Genomic DNA, 19,627 nt, shown 5'->3' on the forward strand with positions numbered 1-19,627 from the left:
TTTACCTTGCCACAGCCTCAGTATCAGCTAGGTGAAGGCAGTGAGGGTTACTTTTTGTGGAAGATAATTTCGAGACAGATCAAGGACCCACCCACAAGCAGCCTGACGCTCCCCACTGAAGAACTAGTGTGGTGTAACAGAGTAATTAAGACAAGGGTGAAGCTTAGCTTGGGGCATTTAATTTACCTTGTTGTGCCAGTAGCTCTGTGAGGTGGCAGTCATCTGAAGTTCATTATAATTTATGTCTGAAGGTGTGCATATTTACATACTTAACCTGTTCAGTTTGTTTGGCAACAAGGCTGAAGAGTGGGTAGAAACATCTTCCTCCATTAATACCACACATGTACACAGTAAAAAGTAATGTATCAATGTGGATTGACTACCATTAGTTACTTTTAAGTCGAATAGAACAAATTAGATGTTTCTATCTATTTTTTAGCATATCTTACCCAAAATTTTACCAGGTACATGGGTATTGCATGACAGGTGTTTTGGAAATGCTTAAAGGAAGTTTAATTCCTCTTCAAATTTGCTAGTACTAATTTAAAGCATAGATAGTATTTTTTCACCTTGAAAAGCTTTTAGGTGGCTTGGAAAATAGTCTTTCCTCTACCTTTAAAGATTTGCTTCTTTTTCAGATATGGAATGAGTTCTATTATACTTCAGAGAGATTCTTCAGCTATCATGCTGATGTAAAAATTAACAACTTCAACTTGTATCAAGTCTAAAATGTTTTAAAGCAGCCTAAGGGGGAGCTGCATGTGGGAAATTTTAGCCTAAGTTAATAGTGAAAATACAATGTAAAAAGTTGCTGCAGTCACCATCTGACATCCCCACAGACAATAATGGTATCATAGCCCTGAAGCTTGTTTTTTGAGAGTACTTCTTAGAAGAGTGCAGGCACCATTTGCATCTCACTGTACTGTTCAGATTCTGCAATGCAGTTGGTGCTGGCTTTTCTTGTGGTGACAATTCAGGAGTGGAAGGAAGTACGACTGCTGAGCTTGAAGTCTAAGTACATTGATGGTAGGCCTGGTTTTAGTGCAGTAAGTGTAGCTTAAAAACTCCTGCAGGAATTTGGTATGAAGTAGTAAAATCCCTACAGTTACACTCATGGTTCAGCTCTGGTCATAACAAGTGGATGGGTTCACTTGCCTTATCTTGCCTCTGTGTTTTTCTACTTTTGCTGGCAGCAGAAACTGGCATAGAAGCATAAAGATAGCAGAAACTTATCATATGTTTTGGCTATTTGTTCAAACTCCAGTACAGTTGTTGTGGAGCTGCTGAGGTTGTGGGTCTGATTAACTTTGCTTAAAGTTCATATTTACAGTCCATTTAAGTTTTGAAAGCTATTTTCCCCACATGTAAGGAAAAAATGTATTTATTGTGAATTAATTTCTCAGTTACGTTGTTACCCTGATGTAACTGCTTGCACTGATACAGAACTCTCTTATTGGTTGCCTTTAGTTGCTTCCAAAGTGGCCAAACCTACAGAAGCACAACATAATACTTCAGTCATCCTTCTTCAGAGCAATAGATTTCTCTGGGAAGCCAAGTCCCTAAACAGTCCTTGGCACAAAAATGTCCTTTAGTGGTTCTACACTTGTTACTGTCACCCTTTGGGATCAACAGGCATCTTCCTGGCAAGGTAGACAGGGAAAGTATAAGAAAGCACTTAAATGTGCACGTTCATGATGATTGACAATGGAACCTACCTGGAGGTGCCACCACAATTACATCTTAACACAGCAGAGGATCTGCACCTCTCTTGGTCCCGTTTGAAGGAAAAAGGAAGTCATGTTTCGTAGCATAAGGCAGCAGTCAAGAGGGTGAAAGGAATGATTTCATTATGAATGAGCTCAAAAGATCTTTCTAATGTTGTTACAGTAGGGGGAAAAACCCCACAGATATGAGGTCTCTGGTCCATATGCCTATTCAATAATTTGCTGTGTAAAGGTTGGGGCACAGAACTGTTGTTTCACCACGCCTTCTGTGAAGCTTTCCAGTACTTAAATGTTTATCCCTAATTGCAAGTTCAGGTTTTCAAAGACCAGAATACCTGCCTCTACCTGAGAAACAGGTAGTTACAATTTACCTCTTGTCAGTATAAATGCTGACAAAAGCAAAGTTTAGGGAAAAAAGTAAAAATGTTGTGAGACTATTGCCGTTTCCGGTGGTTAAAAAACTGCTCTAAGCTTGCCTAAAAATGTGAAATATGCTGAAAGGACAAGCCAAAAATCCGTCCTTTGTAGGACCCTCCCAAATGTCTGGAATTTCTTAGCTTTCCTGAGCGTGAGAAAGAGATTTTTCAAGCATACATTCATCTTTGACATGAAAACACTGAATGCCTTTTAAACTGTCTCAGATTTCTGGCTTGAGTTTCCCTAAGTTTGTGATTTCTAACCTCTAATGCCACCCATAAAAATGAGACAAATAGTTTTATGTTGCAGTATGCTGGAAAAATGATTTTTCTATATATATGCATTTAGAAGTATCCTAAATTAAGTGGAGGGTCTGGAAAACAGCCTATAATGAAGTATAGATATATAATTTGCATTCATATGTAACATTCATCTCACAATAGAGAACATTGTGAGGACTATAAATTCATAGCATTTAAGCAAGTGTTACAGACATGCTCTTATCTTAGACTGAGCTGATAAGGAAATGTAAAAAAAGCTGTATGAAGTATTAATTCAGTCTTGGCAGGTTTCACTATGAAAATTATATTCCCTTTGAGAAATGCAATATAAACTGGAAAGTTTTGCTAGAAATAAGCAGTTGCCTAATCATTATAGCACAGCATAACTATACTTTCTAGAATCTAGAATTATTTGTTTTTCCACAATCTTGATTAATTTAGAAAAATAAGGTGGCTTTTTAGTAACTCTAGTTTTCTCATTAGAAATGTCTGGTTTTGGAGTAGAAAGGGAAAAGTGATAAGAAAGAAAGCCTGCCTCAGTGTAATGGAGCATATTGCTTCTAGAGCAGTTCCAGAGCTGGAAGCCACCAGGAACATTGCTCTGCCAGTGTCTGACACAGTGAACAGACAGGTGAATAAAGGGATCCCACACTATATGGCTGTCCCCAGGCAAGGAAAGAAATTTATACAACTGCTTTGAAATGTCTTACTGCTGATCTTGTGATAGTTGAAGGCCTATACCAACAAAGACTGAAAACAGAAGTATCAGCTCCTGCTTAAGTATGCTGGCAGAAATGAAATGAACAGTTTTCAGGGTAGTTTCCTACACTGAATAATTTCCAAATCAGAATTATCTGGATATTTATTTCTGTCAAACACAGACAGAAGTCATATTTACTATATATAAGCTATTATTTCAGCTCCACTGTTCCTTGAAGTTTAAGTGAATTTAAGTTTTATGCTTATGTTCAGCTAGTAGCAATTTCATAAGAAAAAACATCTGTGTTAAGAGATCAGTCAGGTAACAAAATGCAGTATTTAAAAGTCAGGAAGAGACAAAAAGCAGAGAAGCACATGGGCTGTTGAAATGCCCACTAGCATACTTGGATGCCTTGGAATGAATGGAGTCAACCTGACAAAACATCTGTAAGGTCAAAGAGAACTATTATCCCCACTTCACCAATAGGAAATTGAGTGGGAGAGTTTGTACATAGCTAAGCACATTTAATCCTTTCATTTAGTTTTGAAACATCAATCGCTAGATGATTTTGATTTAGGGACAGTGACCTCTCCCCCCACAGAACAGTTGACAAAATCTTAAACTGAACCACTAGTATTTATGATTGTTGCTGAAGGGGATGATCCTGCTCTCTATCCTGTCCCAGGCCATGTGCTCCTGGTGCCTTTCCTGTGTTGGATCTAGTAGTTGTGCCACCAGATTCACATGCTGAGCTGGCAGCTGCTGCAATGCCATTGCAAGATGAGATCCAAGTGGAAGGAGGGAAACACACAGGCAGGGATAGAGCAGAGAGAGAGGGACTGTTCTGTGACAACCTGCACATGTCAGGTATACTAGTGTGAAACCAAACCGTGAAAACTTTGTCTCCTATAAGCAGATATTACCCTGACTGCAAGCCAGAGATATTGTCTGGCAACAGTCTGGAATGTTTAGAGCAGGGCACCTGCTTTGGCAGAGCTACAGGAATGCAAACAGATTGCTGCTGCTTCTTACATCCAGCTCTCTGGTGGGTGGTGAGGCTGAGAGATAAGATACTGTGTGGGACCAGGGAAACATCTAACAATATGCATCTCATACAAAATCCATCCATCTAACAGACTGTGCATTAAAAAAAAATACTAACCACATTAAATGTAATTCCCATCAGCATAGCATGTGAGGCAATCCTCCTTGTTCATTCAGACCTAGTAAAATCTGAGTCAGCTGAAAAACTGAGACCAGTTCTGAGCAGTTAAAAATGCAGCTTGTTTGGAAAGGCTCCAGAGGCAAGCGATAAAATAATTCAGAGGCCTGGAAAACATAGTCTGTTACACTGAAACATCTATAGAGAGACATAACAAATTCCAAATATGTAGGAAGTACCTATAATAAGGAAGGGAATAAGCTGTTCTGCAGTGCAATGACACGAGGGCTGGATTTAAGTTGAGGCCAAAGAGACATCAGGGTTAATATATATATACCAATTGTGTAATTGTAAGAATAGCAAAGTACTGGAACAGGTCACTTAAGGAATATGCAGAATCTCTGTATTTAAAAGGTTTTAAGGATATATAGAACAAGCAATAGCCTGTAAAAGCCAAAGTATTTGGCTTAATAACCTCCACATAATCTGTTGATTCTGCTGCATCTGATTTCTAAGACTTGTGTATCATTTTCTTCTATGGTTTACAACACTAATAATTAGTTCCTACAAAGTGAGAATTGTATCTCTGGCATTCTCTCTCAATTCAGGCCCTTGACAAACTATTGTTTTCCTCCCAATTAAATTTCATCAAGTGTCAAACTTCCCAGTCCATATAAATCACTAAAGTATTATTTCTAAGACTTGCTGTCTCATGTCTAAATCAAAGCTAAGTCCTCTCTGTGCCTTTCTGCTGTGGGTACCTGTCAACCTCAGCATGTGGAAATAGCTATTCTGAGAAAACTCTTCTGTTCTGCAGCCTAACCCCATCACCCTTGAAAGTTTCCCCCACCGGTACACTGGTCCCCTCTCTCTCCCTGCCAGCGTTTCGTTCTTCTGCAGGGTTCTCAAGACAAGCATCTCTCTGAACTCTTGGCTCCATCAGACCACTTGCTGCCTCTGCCGTTACTTTTACTTCTTGTTATGTGAATTTCTATACTGAAAATATGGTATCTTTGCCACTTTTGGGGCGTCTGTCCCCTTTAAAAACTAAAGTTTTTCTTTCTGTACAATTTTCTGAAGTTTTTTCGTCATTTCCACACAGCCAGTCGCCTTAATAAAGTAAATCTTTGACACGTTCTTGCCTTTTGTGTTTAAGCATGTAATCAGGCAGTCCTATACACACAATGACCATAAACAAAGACGTGCCAATTTTATCCAACGGGATCTCTAGGATTACATCGCTGCAGCAGCTGTCCTATTCCTTGACTCCCGTTGATCCCTCTGTGTCGCTCTGCCCTCTCAGTCTCAAGCAAAAGAGGAGAGCCTAAGCTGTAGGGGAAAACAAAGAGAACCCAGCAATGACGTTCCTAGGTTTCCTGTGCGGGGCAGGCGGTAAAAGCCGACGGAAGGAGGGAAGAAAAAGTAAGTGACCCCGACGTGATTCGAACACGCAGCCTTCTGATCTGGAGTCAGACGCGCTACCGTTGCGCCACGAGGTCTTGCTTCCTACGGGCAGGCAGAGCATTACAACTGGGCCGCCGCGGGCCGCCCGCAGTGCGGCCCCTCTGTGCGGAGGGGCAGGGCGGGGGCCGGGTCGGGCCCGCACGGCCGAGCAGCCTGCCCGTCCGCCGCGGCAGCCGCACCCTGCGCCGGCCCCTCCGCTCCGGCACTGTACCGCGCAAGTGTTAGCTCTCCCCACCCACACCCCCGCTAGTGGTCCGCAGCAGCAAGGGCCTTCCGGCCCCGCTCCCTGCTAGTGCCGAGCTCGCCTCCCGCGCCGTTGCCGCCCTACGCAAGCTCGTGGGTCCATATCCCGCTGCCGGAGGTCGGCCCTGCTGTCCCACCGCCCGCAGCACAATATTTGTGATCAGCTAACGAGGACGTACTCGTGCGATTTGCGGATAAAACTAGTCCCGCAAGACCTTTAACCAGGCAATTCCTCGTTAGTATAGTGGTAAGTATCCCCGCCTGTCACGCGGGAGACCGGGGTTCGATTCCCCGACGGGGAGGCCGTAGCACACGTTTTTTGGCAGGCGGCGCTTTTTGCCGCCGGTGCTTCTTGCCGTCGGCATCAACGGCTCGCGCGGGGCCAAAAAAAAAAAACAATGCGCTCGAGCGCCACTCTCCCCGTCGGGGAATCGAACCCCGGTCTCCCGCGTGACAGGCGGGGATACTTACCACTATACTAACGAGGAGCTGCGGGCACTTCCCTCCCCGCGGGGGCCGCTCCCGCTCCGCCCGGCCCGCCGTGCGTGGGTGTGCGTGTGCCTGTGGGTGTGGGTGTGGGGGGGCCCGGCCGAGCACGGCGGGCCCAGGGACAGGGGCAGTTCCGCACCCACCGGGCGGGCCCAGGGACAGGGGCAGTTCCGCACCCACCGGGCAGGGACGGGGACAGGGGCAGCTCCGCACACACCGGGCAGGGACGGGGACAGGGGCAGCTCCGCACACACCGGGCAGGGACGGGGACAGGGGCAGCTCCGCACACACCGCGCAGGGACGGGGACAGGGGCAGCTCCGCACACACCGGGCACAGGAACAACTCCGCACCCCCTCGCCCCACAGCGGCCCCGCGGAGCTGCGGGCGGATCCCTGGAAATTGCCGTGGAAGGGAAGTGCCCGGCTGGAGGTGGGGGGAGCGGAGCAGCACTGGCAGCTCGGGTGTCTGCGTTTGGAGCTCTGCATCTCGTTCACGCAGAGTTTCTTTTTACGGGAACCTGAGAAGTGCTGGAGTCAGCAGCCCTTGAGGTTAAGGAACCAGAGCACCTGCTCCTTACCTACCTAAAAAAGGAACGGGGGAAATGGAAACCAGCTACTTTGAGATTTGAGAGTAAAAGGCCGAAGCACATGGGCTGACCATCTGGCTTGATGCTGACCCGGTCAGCAGAAACACGGTTGGAAGTTTGTACCACAGAGACATTAGACAAGAAACTATATTTAATTTGCTGACTTCTGAGATGAAGAATTAACACCATATAATAAACAAGCGATTGGAGCAAATGGTGTTCTCTTTTGATGGCCTCCACTACTGCTAGTGTTTGTTTGCATAAATGAACCCCAGCTTAGCTTTTTCAGATAATCATAGCTAAAGAGCCAGCAGCATCCTTTATGTAGACTTCTAAATATAAGTGACCTGTAAACAATGCATTTCTGGGAATTGGCCTGCTCATTTAATAATTTGAATGTGTTTGTCAGTGGATGCAACAGATTTAAATTTTGTCCTGAAAATTGAAAAATAACAACCACAGTCTCGTAACAATTTCAAGACTTTAGATGTAGTGTAATGAGCCATATTGTAGGGCTGTGATCTGGTGATAGACTTTAACCCTCCCAGAGCAGGATCAAAACCAGTGTTTCCAGGCTGGTTTACACTTGCTGTGCATGTTCAAATTTTATTCAAACTATGTTAATGGTTTGCTTGAAGTTGGGAGACTTTCAGGTGCATCAAAAGTTGCCAGTTTGCATTTTATGGGACCACACAGGTCTTTTTTTCCTGCAATTTCTCACTTCCTTCTGTTCATTAACCCTTGTGGTAGGGAGCTGAGCTTCAAATATCTTTATGTACCCCAAACAAGAAGATGACTTATCCAAAAATACCTAAGAAGGGGAGCAAGCAGAGACATGGAGGTGTGAGTCAGGACAGCAAGAGGACTGTTTTGAATTGGATGGACTATTATGAGGCTACAATGATTTGCAGTTACAGAGCAAATGCATTCCCTGTTGATTTGTCACAGAGACATGCAAATGCAAGGCAGAACAGGTACTGGGGACTACTATCAATGCCTCAAGATCTGTGGAGACTCCACATTCTCCTCAGGATCTTACATGCAGCTATTTCATGTGTCCAGCTCTAACAATCTTGTTGTGTGATTTCCTCATCATTGCATCAGCTCTGTGTTTAGCTTGTCCCTAGTGGCTGCTAAAAGATGACTGGTGAATGTCGCCTGTAAGAGGCCCATTACAGCCATAGGCAGGAGCAGGGCTGGGATCTAGCACATCATTGTAGCTGGGTGCTAGTTACCTCTCCTTCAGCTTTCTTAGCTGAAGCTCATCTTGCAAAATGTCCAGATGAGTTTTGAACCTCATCACGGATGGGAAATTCCATTACCACTTTGCCACAACAGGTTGTCCACCTTCACTGTGAACAATTTCCACATATTCCCCTCCTTGGAATTGCCATGTTGCAATTTGATCATTTTGCTGTGCACCTCCAAGAAATGTTGGACTCTATCTTCTTTATTCCCTCCCAACAGGTATCTGAAGACATAAGCCACATCATCCTGTAACCTCCCCTTCTTCAGGCTGAACAAACCAACCTTTTTTCAGTGTATCCTTGTTTGCCACATGCTCCAGCTCTCTTCATTTGGTGACCCTTCACTGATCTCATTGTAGTTTGTTGCTATCTTTCTTGTTTCACACTGCCCCGGACTGTGCACAGCTCTCCATAGGCAGCCTCACAAGAGCTAGAAGGGAATGGGGGCAGTAATCACTTCCCTTCATCTTCTAGCTAGACTGTTCCTGGTATTTCCCAGTGTATCACTAATTTTCATTGCTTTAAGAGCTCACTCAAGCCTGCCTTTATTGTTCACTGGGACCTGTGGGATCTTTTCTGTGAAGCTGCTGTTTACCCAGTCAGCTCCTGGCTGCTTGGGTTATTATATCCAAGGTGCAGGACTTTGTGTTTGCCTAAATTGAATTGGAAGAAATTCATACTGGCCCATGTCTGCAGCCTTTCAGTGCTGCTAAGGACAGCCCTGGCCTTGAGGAAATCAGCTGCTTCTCTCAGTTTGATCCACTTGAGTCACCTGCTGATACCTGTTTGCCTTGGCAAGTAACATATGTTGTTACTGGCATGTCGAGGTTCATCACTGGTCAGTGATGGAGCCTCCCATAGCTGCAGAAATTAATTCTTCTGAATCAATGAAAAAACACAAATCCTAGATGAGGAGGGAAGCCCTTTACTGGGTGTGGTCTTTAGGAAGCCACAATCCTGAACAGCTGCTGCAACTTGAATATATTTGATTCTGATTAATCTTCATAGCTATTTTGTATGCTCTTATTCCTGCCCATTCACACATATCCAACACTCCATCTGCTCTTTGTGTTTTATTTTCCTTTTAATTTTTATTGCTGTACCCTCACTCTGTGAAGTTCACAGCACAAGATTTAATGAGCTTTTCAGTAAGAACCTATGAGTTATCAAATGGCATCTTAACTTACAGGCCTTCTTTCTCTATAGTTTTGGCCTTATACAATTTCTGTCCAGTGTAATGTGTTTTGTAGTGAGGTCTGTATGGCTCAGTGATTTCTTTCTGTGCTAATGTATGTTGATTTAATTAAAATGAAGTTTAATAAATTATTAGAAAAATCAATTTACATCTCTTAAAGGAAATTACATGAAATTAACAGCTGAAGTGCTGAAAAAATTCTGGGTAAAGAGGACTGTGACATTGTACGTCAGTGCCTGGGGGATTAGTGGGAGGAGGGATTTAAGGGGCTTTCCCCTATTAGCCTAGCATAGGTTATTCAGTACTAAATGCAGCCACTCAGCTGGGCAGCTTCCCCTCCATGGTGAGTCATGTGAACTGTCTAATAAATGGAACCTTTTAAAAACTTGTAGGAGAAATCTCGAGGCTTGAATATTTACGTCCTAAGAATTTTGAAATTAAATAGACAAGAAATGCCCATGCTGAATTGTATTTTCTGTTCAGGTAAAAATTTACACAGTTGAACCTGGCCATTTTTATTCCTATCACCTGGTTTACATCCAGTGGATACTCCCAACGAGAATAAATTCCTTCTCAGAGGGGATCTGCATTCTCCTCACTTATCCTCGGGAGGGATTGCCAAATAAGTGTACTAAAGAAATACCATAAAAATTGGAAAATGAAAGCCAGGGAAAGTAGAGACTGGCTGGTTTTAATGCATAATTTCAACTTTACAATAGCAAAAACTATGAGAGGTCCTGCTTAGAAATAGAAGGATAAGACTTGGTAATTAAAATAAAGAGGATTTAAGTTTGTGTGCAGAATAAACCTTCCTTTGTTTATGAGAGACATTGTTTCAGAGTAATTTCAAAAGAGGGCTTATGCAGCAAAATCTTTAGACACATATCAGGACACTCCAAAATCCAAATAGACCGTTCCTGTGCAATGTAGGTCTGGATACCACAGTATGTCTACCAAATGACTACAAGTATAATAATAACTTTCTAACTGTCATTAAAGACTGCAAACTCAAACCTTTTACCATTGGTCTGACTTGGTTTGAAATACGACATTTCTTAGAATCTTGAAACTCTCAATGATTAGCCTCAAAATAGACCTGTCACATAATGCCTATGAAGAAAAATTCTAGGGAGAAATGTGGGGAAAAAAATCAAATACGTACTTTAATATACAGTTATAACACAACAATCAGGACTGACTCCCACATCATATCAATTCTAGAAGTAAAATACTGTCATTCAAATTTTTAAAAAATAAATCACGAATGTCATCTTGGATAATAAATCACAAATGCCATTGTGGATGATAACGATAAAGCTAAATGAAGTGTAGAGACAGGAAAAATATGGGATAGCCAAACCCACAGAAAGTAATACAGGTAATGCAACAAAGATGTCATGAGATAAAGGCACATGCAAAGAAATTAGTTATACTGTAAAGAGCAAGGGGAGTCTTTTAAACTTACTTGTTTTATAAAACTATAAATGAGTCTATATGCAATGAATTTAACTTGGAAATCATCACACTTTCATGGATTCCAGTAAAGACCTCATAGAAAAGTGAAGGCTAAATTATTACAATGGGGAAACAAGACAATGAAACCAAAGATGAGCATAGGGAGGAGGGAGGAGTTGCTGTTAAAAACAAAACCTTGGTGCTTACTTAAGGTATGAAATAATAAATATACAGTAGACCCAGTAGGGTGGTAATAATTTTCCTCCCTTCTCCTTTCTTACGATACAGGAACAACATTGGTATGGATACCATGTTCTTCTTTTCCTTACTTAGTGTTATCCTCCAATGATTGTGGTAATCCATATGCACAGGGAAACCTTGAGAAATCCCAAGTGGTCCTCATAACTAGTAAAAAACAGTAAGACATCATTCTCATTTCAGAAGTTGATTTTTGTCTTCACTGTGTATTGCACTATTACTCCTACTTCTGACAACTCCACTCAGAAGTTTTCTTGTCTTCTTTTTCACAGTTCTTCCTCTCCCCCTTTGTTTTTGTTTGACTCTATTTCCTTAGGAAAAACCTGGATGCCCTATGTCTTATCTAAGTCATGGGAGTGCAAAAGAGACACCTAAAGGCTCAAAGATGCTACTGGTCCTGTTCAGCCTGCCAGTGCTAGGATTGGCTTCTTTGGCTACCGACACAATTTTTGGTGGGTGAATGAGCAGTAGCAGGGAAGTGGATAGGTTTTACATTTAGCAGATAGAAAAAGGAAGATGATATAAAAGAAAATATTTAAAAGCCCTTCGAGAAATTAATTGCTATTTCTGAACCTATTAATGGCAGAGAAAACCAAATATGCATGTTTATCATAGACGGCTCAGAATGTGACTGTTAGTTAACTATCTTGCTCAATTGTAAAATGCCCGACACTTTAAAAAAGATGCAGAAATCAATCACAGTGCACTTTAAATTTGAAACAAGAGACGAATATTTGAAGTCAGTTGAATAGCCAAAACAAAAAATGAGGAACTGCCGAGAATTATGTGCTTAGAGCTCAGCTACTTGAAATCAGATCTTAACTCTTCTGTGCATTTGCAATATATTGCCTGACAAGAGTCACAGGACATTCTACAGCATTGTCACAGCTGCTGTGGGGAAGATGGTGATCCGCAACCACTGGTTTGGAGGTGCCCGTTTTAGGAGATGAGAAAAAGGCTGAGGAATTGGTGTGGGGCAAAATATGAAGGAAGACATTGTCAAGGTGATACATAGTGATCAAAATAAGGAGTTATTAAAGTGAGGTGTAATTAAAAATAATGCACTTGCCACGGAAAAATACATAAATGATTGGTTTTAATTTATGTTATTGATCTCCATTAAGTGTTATTTTGAATATGAAGAATTTTGCTTCAAAAAGCACAAAAAAGATGCTTCTGAAGATCAGTTTTTATTTCTTTACAGTCTACTATTTGCTATTTTGCGGGATAATGATCTTTCCCTAACTGTTTTTTTTTGTTTGTTTGTTTGTTTGTTTGATTCGTTTTTGTCGGTGTTATTGTTGTTTCGCTTTCTTTTTGGAACTTAGATTTTCAAGTTTTCAATCGCACTGGCTCCCTCTGGTGGAATTCTGAAGTGCTCTGCTTTGCAGTCCAGTAAAATTACTGACTCACACTTAGTGCGATAAGTGAGGTTACTGTTTTATATAATTGTGACATTAGAAATAGGGAAAAAAAGAGACTCATGTCTTATAAATCCAATTCAGCTTGCACAAAATGAGCTCATAGAATGAAATTTTAGCAATCTAGATCAAAATGGTTAGAGAAAACTTCTTTCATTTCCTCTCCTTCACATTCTCTTAGCTAAAATAGTGGATAGTATTTTGCTAGCGTGTGTTTGAAAAGAAAAGGAGTTAAATAACATGTCATAAATATGGGACCGGCCTGTTTCACTTGGCAGCAAAAATCAGTCAGTGTCTTACAAAAAGTTTTCATAGGAGAATTTCCGTTTTGAAATTAAGTCACTTGGCAGCAGTTGCCACTTGCATCCTGAGAGCTTTCACCAGAGCTGAACCAGATGTGCAGTCCATTCGTCCATTTGTTATTAGTAGTGAATACAGAAAAGAGAAAAGAAAGGATAAAGAGGAGCAGGAAATAGGGAAACTGTTTGACTATTTCCTGTGTTTATATATGTGGGAAGGACTTACATTTTTGGGGACTTTGCAAAAAACGAAACAAGCCTTTCACCTAGAGTTGTGTAACTGTGTGCCTGCCCTTTCTCGGTGTAGCAAGACTGACTGAGAGGAAAAAAATGTTTAAACTTGCATCATCACTCCATCCCAGTCCCCTGGTTCTGCAGTCTAAGTCCTCATTACTGGACATAGTAGGTTTCCCAAATGAATGTATGTTCCTGCCTTTAATAGTTACCAAGGGTTCAAGAACTCCTGCCTGAAGCCAGAGAAAGGGAGTGCTTTTTGTAAATTTGACTCTGCTCTATAAACATTCTCAGGTTGACACACTGATATACTTTTAATTTACCACCTTAGAAACTTTGAAAAAAGAAAACATGAAGAAGTCAAAAGTTTCTGTAGATGGACTGCTCATATTGGAAGAAATCATGTAGGCTTCTCTGTTCACATGGATGAAGGGGCTGCAGAGTCTTTTCTGACATAGTTTAAGAAAGGTAAAAAGGGAAATGCTAAAGGTATTTTTAGAACCATTGTTCTCTAAGTAACATGAAGACTGAGCTGTTTGAAAGGACTTCAGTGCTAAATACCAATAATATTTTACACTTTTGACAAAATTCTGCTGAAGATATCAAGTTTTTGCTCAGTCTGACATGGGAAAAATCCTGACTCTACATACTTCTCTGTTCAAGTAAAAGAATTTAAACAAACTTATTAGATAACCTTTTAAAATGAACTTACTGCTCTACTGAGTCTGAAACTTCAGTTTTCACAATTATTTCGAACAGGTTATTTCAGATTTTCACAAGAACTCCACAACCAATGGTATTATGAGTAAGAGCTGTAAGAGCTGAGACTAGTGTATATAATTCTGCACTCCTCAAAGTTCTTGGAAAACTTTTCTTTAACCTGTAAGACACACAATATCAGATAAGTGATACATTGCATGTGTCAACATGTTGCTCAAACATTTGATACGGACTTTGGCGATATTAAATCTTGTTTCTTCTTATGCAGAAGTCCTATGTTGTTCAGCAAATTCTTTACCTGACATTTCTACAGTGAATGTTTGTTTTATATTTAAAAACCTCACTAGTTTTGGAAAATACCTTTTTATTTTTAAGATCAGTGGAACCAGTCATAAGTTATCAATTTTTAATAAATGTAGCTTCTGTGCCAAGAGAGTATATAAGAAATTTCAGCTGTGTTTAAAAGGCAAAAGTTACTGCAACTGTGCATTAAGAACTGAAAGTCATTCATAACATTTATAACATGATTAAAAGCTGAGTTTGACTATTTTCAGCTAAACACCATCAAGACCAGTATGTGTTAATCAGAGAATCTGATAGATAGTGCAGTCCTAGGTTAAGTGCATGTCAGAGACATGTACAGTGCAAGAAAAGAGAAGAAGAATGAAAATAATGTTTAGAAACCAGAAGTCATGTTTAAACTGCTCAGAAACACAAAATTGTAAAATTTCAGGCAAAAAGAGCTAAAATAGGTAAAATTGTCAGCAACTATTTTTAAAGCAACTCTGCCTCCTATAGATATTTAAAAATGTAAACTCATAATACTTTAAAATTTACTTATAATGAATAACTATATTAGTATTTTTAATAGTAGTTTATTCTACTAATAAATAAACCCCTTCCCTATTAAAAAAAAAAAAAGATTAATATATTCAGAATGTATATTTTCCTGAAGGCATTTTTTCAAACAAAGAAGGGAAAAAAATCACTTTGTATAGGGGCTTAATTTCAGTACAATGCTGAATGCAAGCTTTTCCATTTTTGTTCTGTATTGATCTGGGTTATATTAAGGATAATTTCAGGATAAGTGGCAAAAATGAAGGCAAGCACAAAGGTATTTAACTCTTAGGGGTGTGTTAATCCCTAAACCTAAAATCTCTTCTACAGCGTCCGTCAACTGGTGCAACCCTATAGAATATTTAAAAATTTAAGGGATGCAGCTTTGTGAGATTATGTAGATCAGTCTCAGAATCTGACCAAAAGATGTATATTCTGGGCAGAAACTGTATCAGAATGGATCAATGGATTCATTGAGCAATCTTCTGGTTATGACTCTTATTCAGAAAAAACCCTTTGCATGCACAGGAGAGAGTTCCTGAAGTTTGACTATCTTGTTGAATTACATTGTATTTTCTTTGGATGAAAGATTAAAATGTGAAATGTACAGGTTTGGGGTGTTTTTAAGGTAAATTAATTATGAACATTCTATTACAGCTTTCATTCTTATCGTATGCCACCTCCTGTAACTGCAATGTAGCAATCTGTTTTCCCTTGCAAGTGAAAGAACAACTCAAAAAATGGGAACTACCAGGTCCGCAATATTTCGGTTCTCTTAACAAGAGACATGCCTGTGCGTAAAGTTTAAATCTAGACCTGAGTTTCCTTACAATTCAGGGAGGGTCAGGAGAGTGTTGCAGCTTCACAGACCGGATGCAGAACTTTGGCTGAGATACTTGGGAGAAGGATGTTGTGGATAGATACGTATCTCAGATTCTAATACCTTTGTGTTTCAGGATGCATTCTGAATTTGGGTGTTGCCTTGTGCTAGTTCCATATTTAAACTTCCTCTGTGGTGAAACAATTACTTAGTTTGAGATTTTGGTGAGTGAAATAAAAAGGATTCATGGGTTTTAAAAAGACAAGGTAGTGAAAGCTATAAAGAGGAAAATATACACAGAACTCATGTGAAGAGGATATGAAACTTGGAAAGCTGAAACTCCAGTTTGTGCAGCCCATAAACCGCATTTCCTCCATGTGTTCAAATAATACAAAAGAAATGATTGTTGTGCAGTGTGCTCTCTCCTTCTGACAGGGCACTTTCTGAAAGGGAAAACAGCATGAAGTTATGCGCGAAGAACGGCAGTTTAATGGCCAGTCCTAGGTGCATGGATATGGTACAAAACAAGGATGGGATGTGTGGTGGTATCGGGGCAGTCCAACAGCAGCAGGTGTGCCATGCACACTGTCAGGAAGTATGAGATCTCAGCAGGTGCTCCTGCCTGCATTCATCATCCCTCTCTGCATGACAACGATGCCCACATTGTGACTGCTCCTGTCCTGGCTTCTAACTACAATCCTAAATGAGAACACTGTGAGCACTCCCTCTCTGTATAGGCACTTGCACTGGTTTTGCCTGGGGTAGAGTTAATTTTCTTCATAGTGGCTCCTATGGGGCTGTGGTTTGGATTTGTGCTGGAAACAGTGTTGATAACACAGGGATGTGTTTGTTACTGCTGAGCAGAGCTTACACAGAGCCAAGGCCTTTTCTGACTCTCACCCCTCCAGTGAGGAGGCCAGGGGTGCACAAAGAGCTGGGAGGGGACACGGCTGGACAGCTGACCCCACTGACCAAAGGGGTATTCCAGACCACATGGCATCATGGTCACATATACAGCTGGGGGAAGAAGGAGGAAGTGAGCGACATTTGCAGTGATGGCGTTTGTCGTCTCAAGGAAGCCTTGCACATGATGGAGCCCTGCTCTCCTGGAGATGGCTGAACACCTCCATGGAAGCAGTGAATGAATTCCTTGTTTGGCTTTGCCTCTGTCTGGGGCCTTTGCTTTATCTGTTAAAATGTCTCCCTTTATCTCAACTGCTGAATTTTCTCACTTTTTCCATTCTCTCCCCTCTGCCACTCTGAGGGATTGAGTGAACAGTGATGCTTCATTGCTGGTTGTGGTTAAACCACAACACTGCAGAAAGACAGAGGAAGCATTTCAGTGTCAGGCTAGCGGAGTGTTATTCTGGGCTGCTTGCAGTGTCCAAAATCAGGTGGGATAAAGGAAATCTTGTTGACAAGGAAGTAATTGTTTCTTGTTTCATATCTCCCTCCTTGTCCCAAGAAGTTAGGGTTTAGAATATTTTGTTGTTTCAGTGACACAGAAATATTATCTTGATTTTTTTTTTTAATTAAGCTTGTCTGCAGGGAGATTGTCATGCACAAAAACTTTAATGTATATTCTTGTTATATTGTTAAAACAGAGACAGTTGCATTGAATGAAGACTGTTTTATATTGAAACACTTTTCATTAGGTAATTTAATTGATGCATTTGGTGCTACCACAAGGAACTCCCAAGAAAAGGGAAAGTTTTAGCTTAGTATATTATCAATGAACACTTTTCAAGCCTGTATGGCAATTGCTCATGCTTGTGTCTGAAGCAATGGTCTTTTGGCAGAAGCTGAATGGCTGCTATTCCATTGGGCAAGCTAAGGCTCTGTTATTCACTTAGAGAGTTATTGTCTTAATTCTTTGTGTCTGGGTGATCATAGAACATGTTATTAATAATAGATTGGAGATGAAAAATAGGAGGGTCTGTTCATCAAAGACCGTATCTGTAGAAACTCTGGCCAGCTGGACTGATTGTTTTATGCAATGAACTCTGGCCAGCTGGACTAATTTTTTCATGCAATTATTGTGTCATTTGTACAGCAGATGCCTAATAGTAGCTGCTGAAGTCACTGGACTGCATTTTTCTCTAGAAAATATAAGCATCTCCCCAACTTTGCAAATTGCAAAGATACATTTTCATAGATGAGGCTGTTTCATAGATGAGACTGCTGTCAAGCAGCTGAAGACATCGTATTACTTAATTTTATTGTATGACTCTAATCCAAATGCAGGAAAACTGGAATAGAGAAAAAGTTTGTAGCAGAAGGTTGCATGAGAAGAAAGACTTGACAAGGTTTTGAAAATATTTTTATTATGAAGGGTTCTTCTATCATGCATCTGGCTATGGTTCCTAGATTTATCTGAAGGAGAGACATTTTTCATCATCTTTTGAAGTGCTTTAAAATAGCTGACCTTTTATATACCCACTATTTGTTCTTCTACAGTCTGTGGTGGGAGAGGATTTTCTTGTTGTTCTGCAAACAGCATCATTTTGTCCTATTCACAGCCATGTATGATGGACTCACAGGAGGAGTACATCTTAGAGGAGAAGGGGTTTGGGAGAGGTGTGGAAGTCAGACAACTGGTGTGCTGGAAGCAGCAGAAACCACAGGAAAAAAGAACATGGGACAAAGTATTTTGGAACGGAGCTTGCAAACTGTTATTGATGTGAGCAGGGACTGATAGACAGCCCAGATTAGTGTATGAATGTAATGGGACTTCATGCTCTACAAGATCAAAATAGCAAATGCCCCATTATGGCAATTATCAACTGGTAAAAACACAATAGAAGAAGTGGATAAAATGCTTCTGTGTTCAGCAGCCTCACTATGTGGCAAATGTATGATAGGGCACCGTATGCTAATACTTAACCTGACAAACAGAAAATGTTAATGGAAATGATAGAAAGACAAATTATAAGGAAGCCAACCCATGTTCAGCCATTACAAATCCAACTAAATATTCAGCCTACAAATACTTATTGGTGAGTCTGTGGTCAGCATCCACAATTCTTTCTTCTGATCTAAGTGTTGAGGGGATTTAGGTCAGGCAACATCTTTCTTGCAACTTGGCTATTTGGAGGCAAGACAGAACCATTTTGATTTTTAACTCAGGGAAACAGCTAATTCATTTGGACTTGAAAAATATTGGAAGGCAAATAAACGATCAACCATTCTTCAGGGAAAAGCCATTTGTAATCAAGATTTGCAAAAGACACAACTTGGACTGAACTGAACTGCAACTTTTTAACAAGAAAACATACAAATTTTACTTGTGTACACGTGGGTCCCTGCCTTCTATCAAAAATATGTCTCGAAGTTTTGCATTTAACTATTTTATCTATATTATATTTTTAATGTAACATTTTATTAATTACTTTTCAGGTACCAGTGGATTCTGATATGTTTTTAAGAATTTCACCATTTCCCATTGTGTCTGAGCCAGGATTTTAATATTCACTCAAAGGTTTGGATAGAACAGAAGGTACAGACTGTTACCAACATGGAATACATTCCCTCTGTAATGGTACTAATTAACAAGCTATAAGGAGGAAAGACATTTTTCCAGGTCTTTCTCAAATCCTTCCAGGCAAGTCCTTCCAAAGCTCTAAAAAGCCCTACATTCAGAAGATCTAAGGGTTCTAATTGCAGCCAGGTCTTCACCACTGACACAGATGATGATGATAAGACAATGAGATCTCAGTGTGTTCCTTCTGTTTTTTATTAACCTACAGTGAGTGTTACAGACGTAACTGGCTTCTATTGATTGCATATGCCACCACAGGATATTACAATACTCAGGATACCAGCAAAAAAATTAAATAAAAAGCTGATTTGTGTAACTGATCTAAATTTGGTGCTCATTTCTACTTTAAGGCCTCAGAACACAGATATACTTGTACAAACCTTTTGGAGTTATTACATTTACCTCAAGATTTGAGCCTATGCAATGCTGGTGCTTCGGAAAAAATTATACCGTAGCTGGAGAGGAATAAATCTCAACTGGATAAAACAGCACAATAACAGGAACAAATTAAGATGTAAAAAGGAATGGGTTGTTTT

At 40.6% G+C, this 19,627-nt stretch overlaps 3 non-coding genes across 3 annotated transcripts; 1 reads left to right on the plus strand and 2 right to left on the minus strand.

Moving 5' to 3' along the window:
- Nucleotides 1-5,711: 5,711 nt before the first annotated feature.
- On the minus strand, nt 5,712-5,783 carry TRNAW-CCA. Its single transcript has one exon. It is a non-coding gene; the product is annotated as a tRNA-Trp (tRNA).
- A 438-nt stretch (nt 5,784-6,221) lies between these two features.
- On the plus strand, nt 6,222-6,293 carry TRNAD-GUC. Its single transcript has one exon. It is a non-coding gene; the product is annotated as a tRNA-Asp (tRNA).
- Nucleotides 6,294-6,407: 114 nt separating this feature from the next.
- TRNAD-GUC lies at nt 6,408-6,479 on the minus strand. The gene has a single exon. It is a non-coding gene; the product is annotated as a tRNA-Asp (tRNA).
- Nucleotides 6,480-19,627: the final 13,148 nt, after the last annotated feature.

Source organism: Catharus ustulatus, chromosome 4 (assembly GCF_009819885.2).
Source record: "Catharus ustulatus isolate bCatUst1 chromosome 4, bCatUst1.pri.v2, whole genome shotgun sequence".
NCBI lineage: Eukaryota > Metazoa > Chordata > Aves > Passeriformes > Turdidae > Catharus > Catharus ustulatus.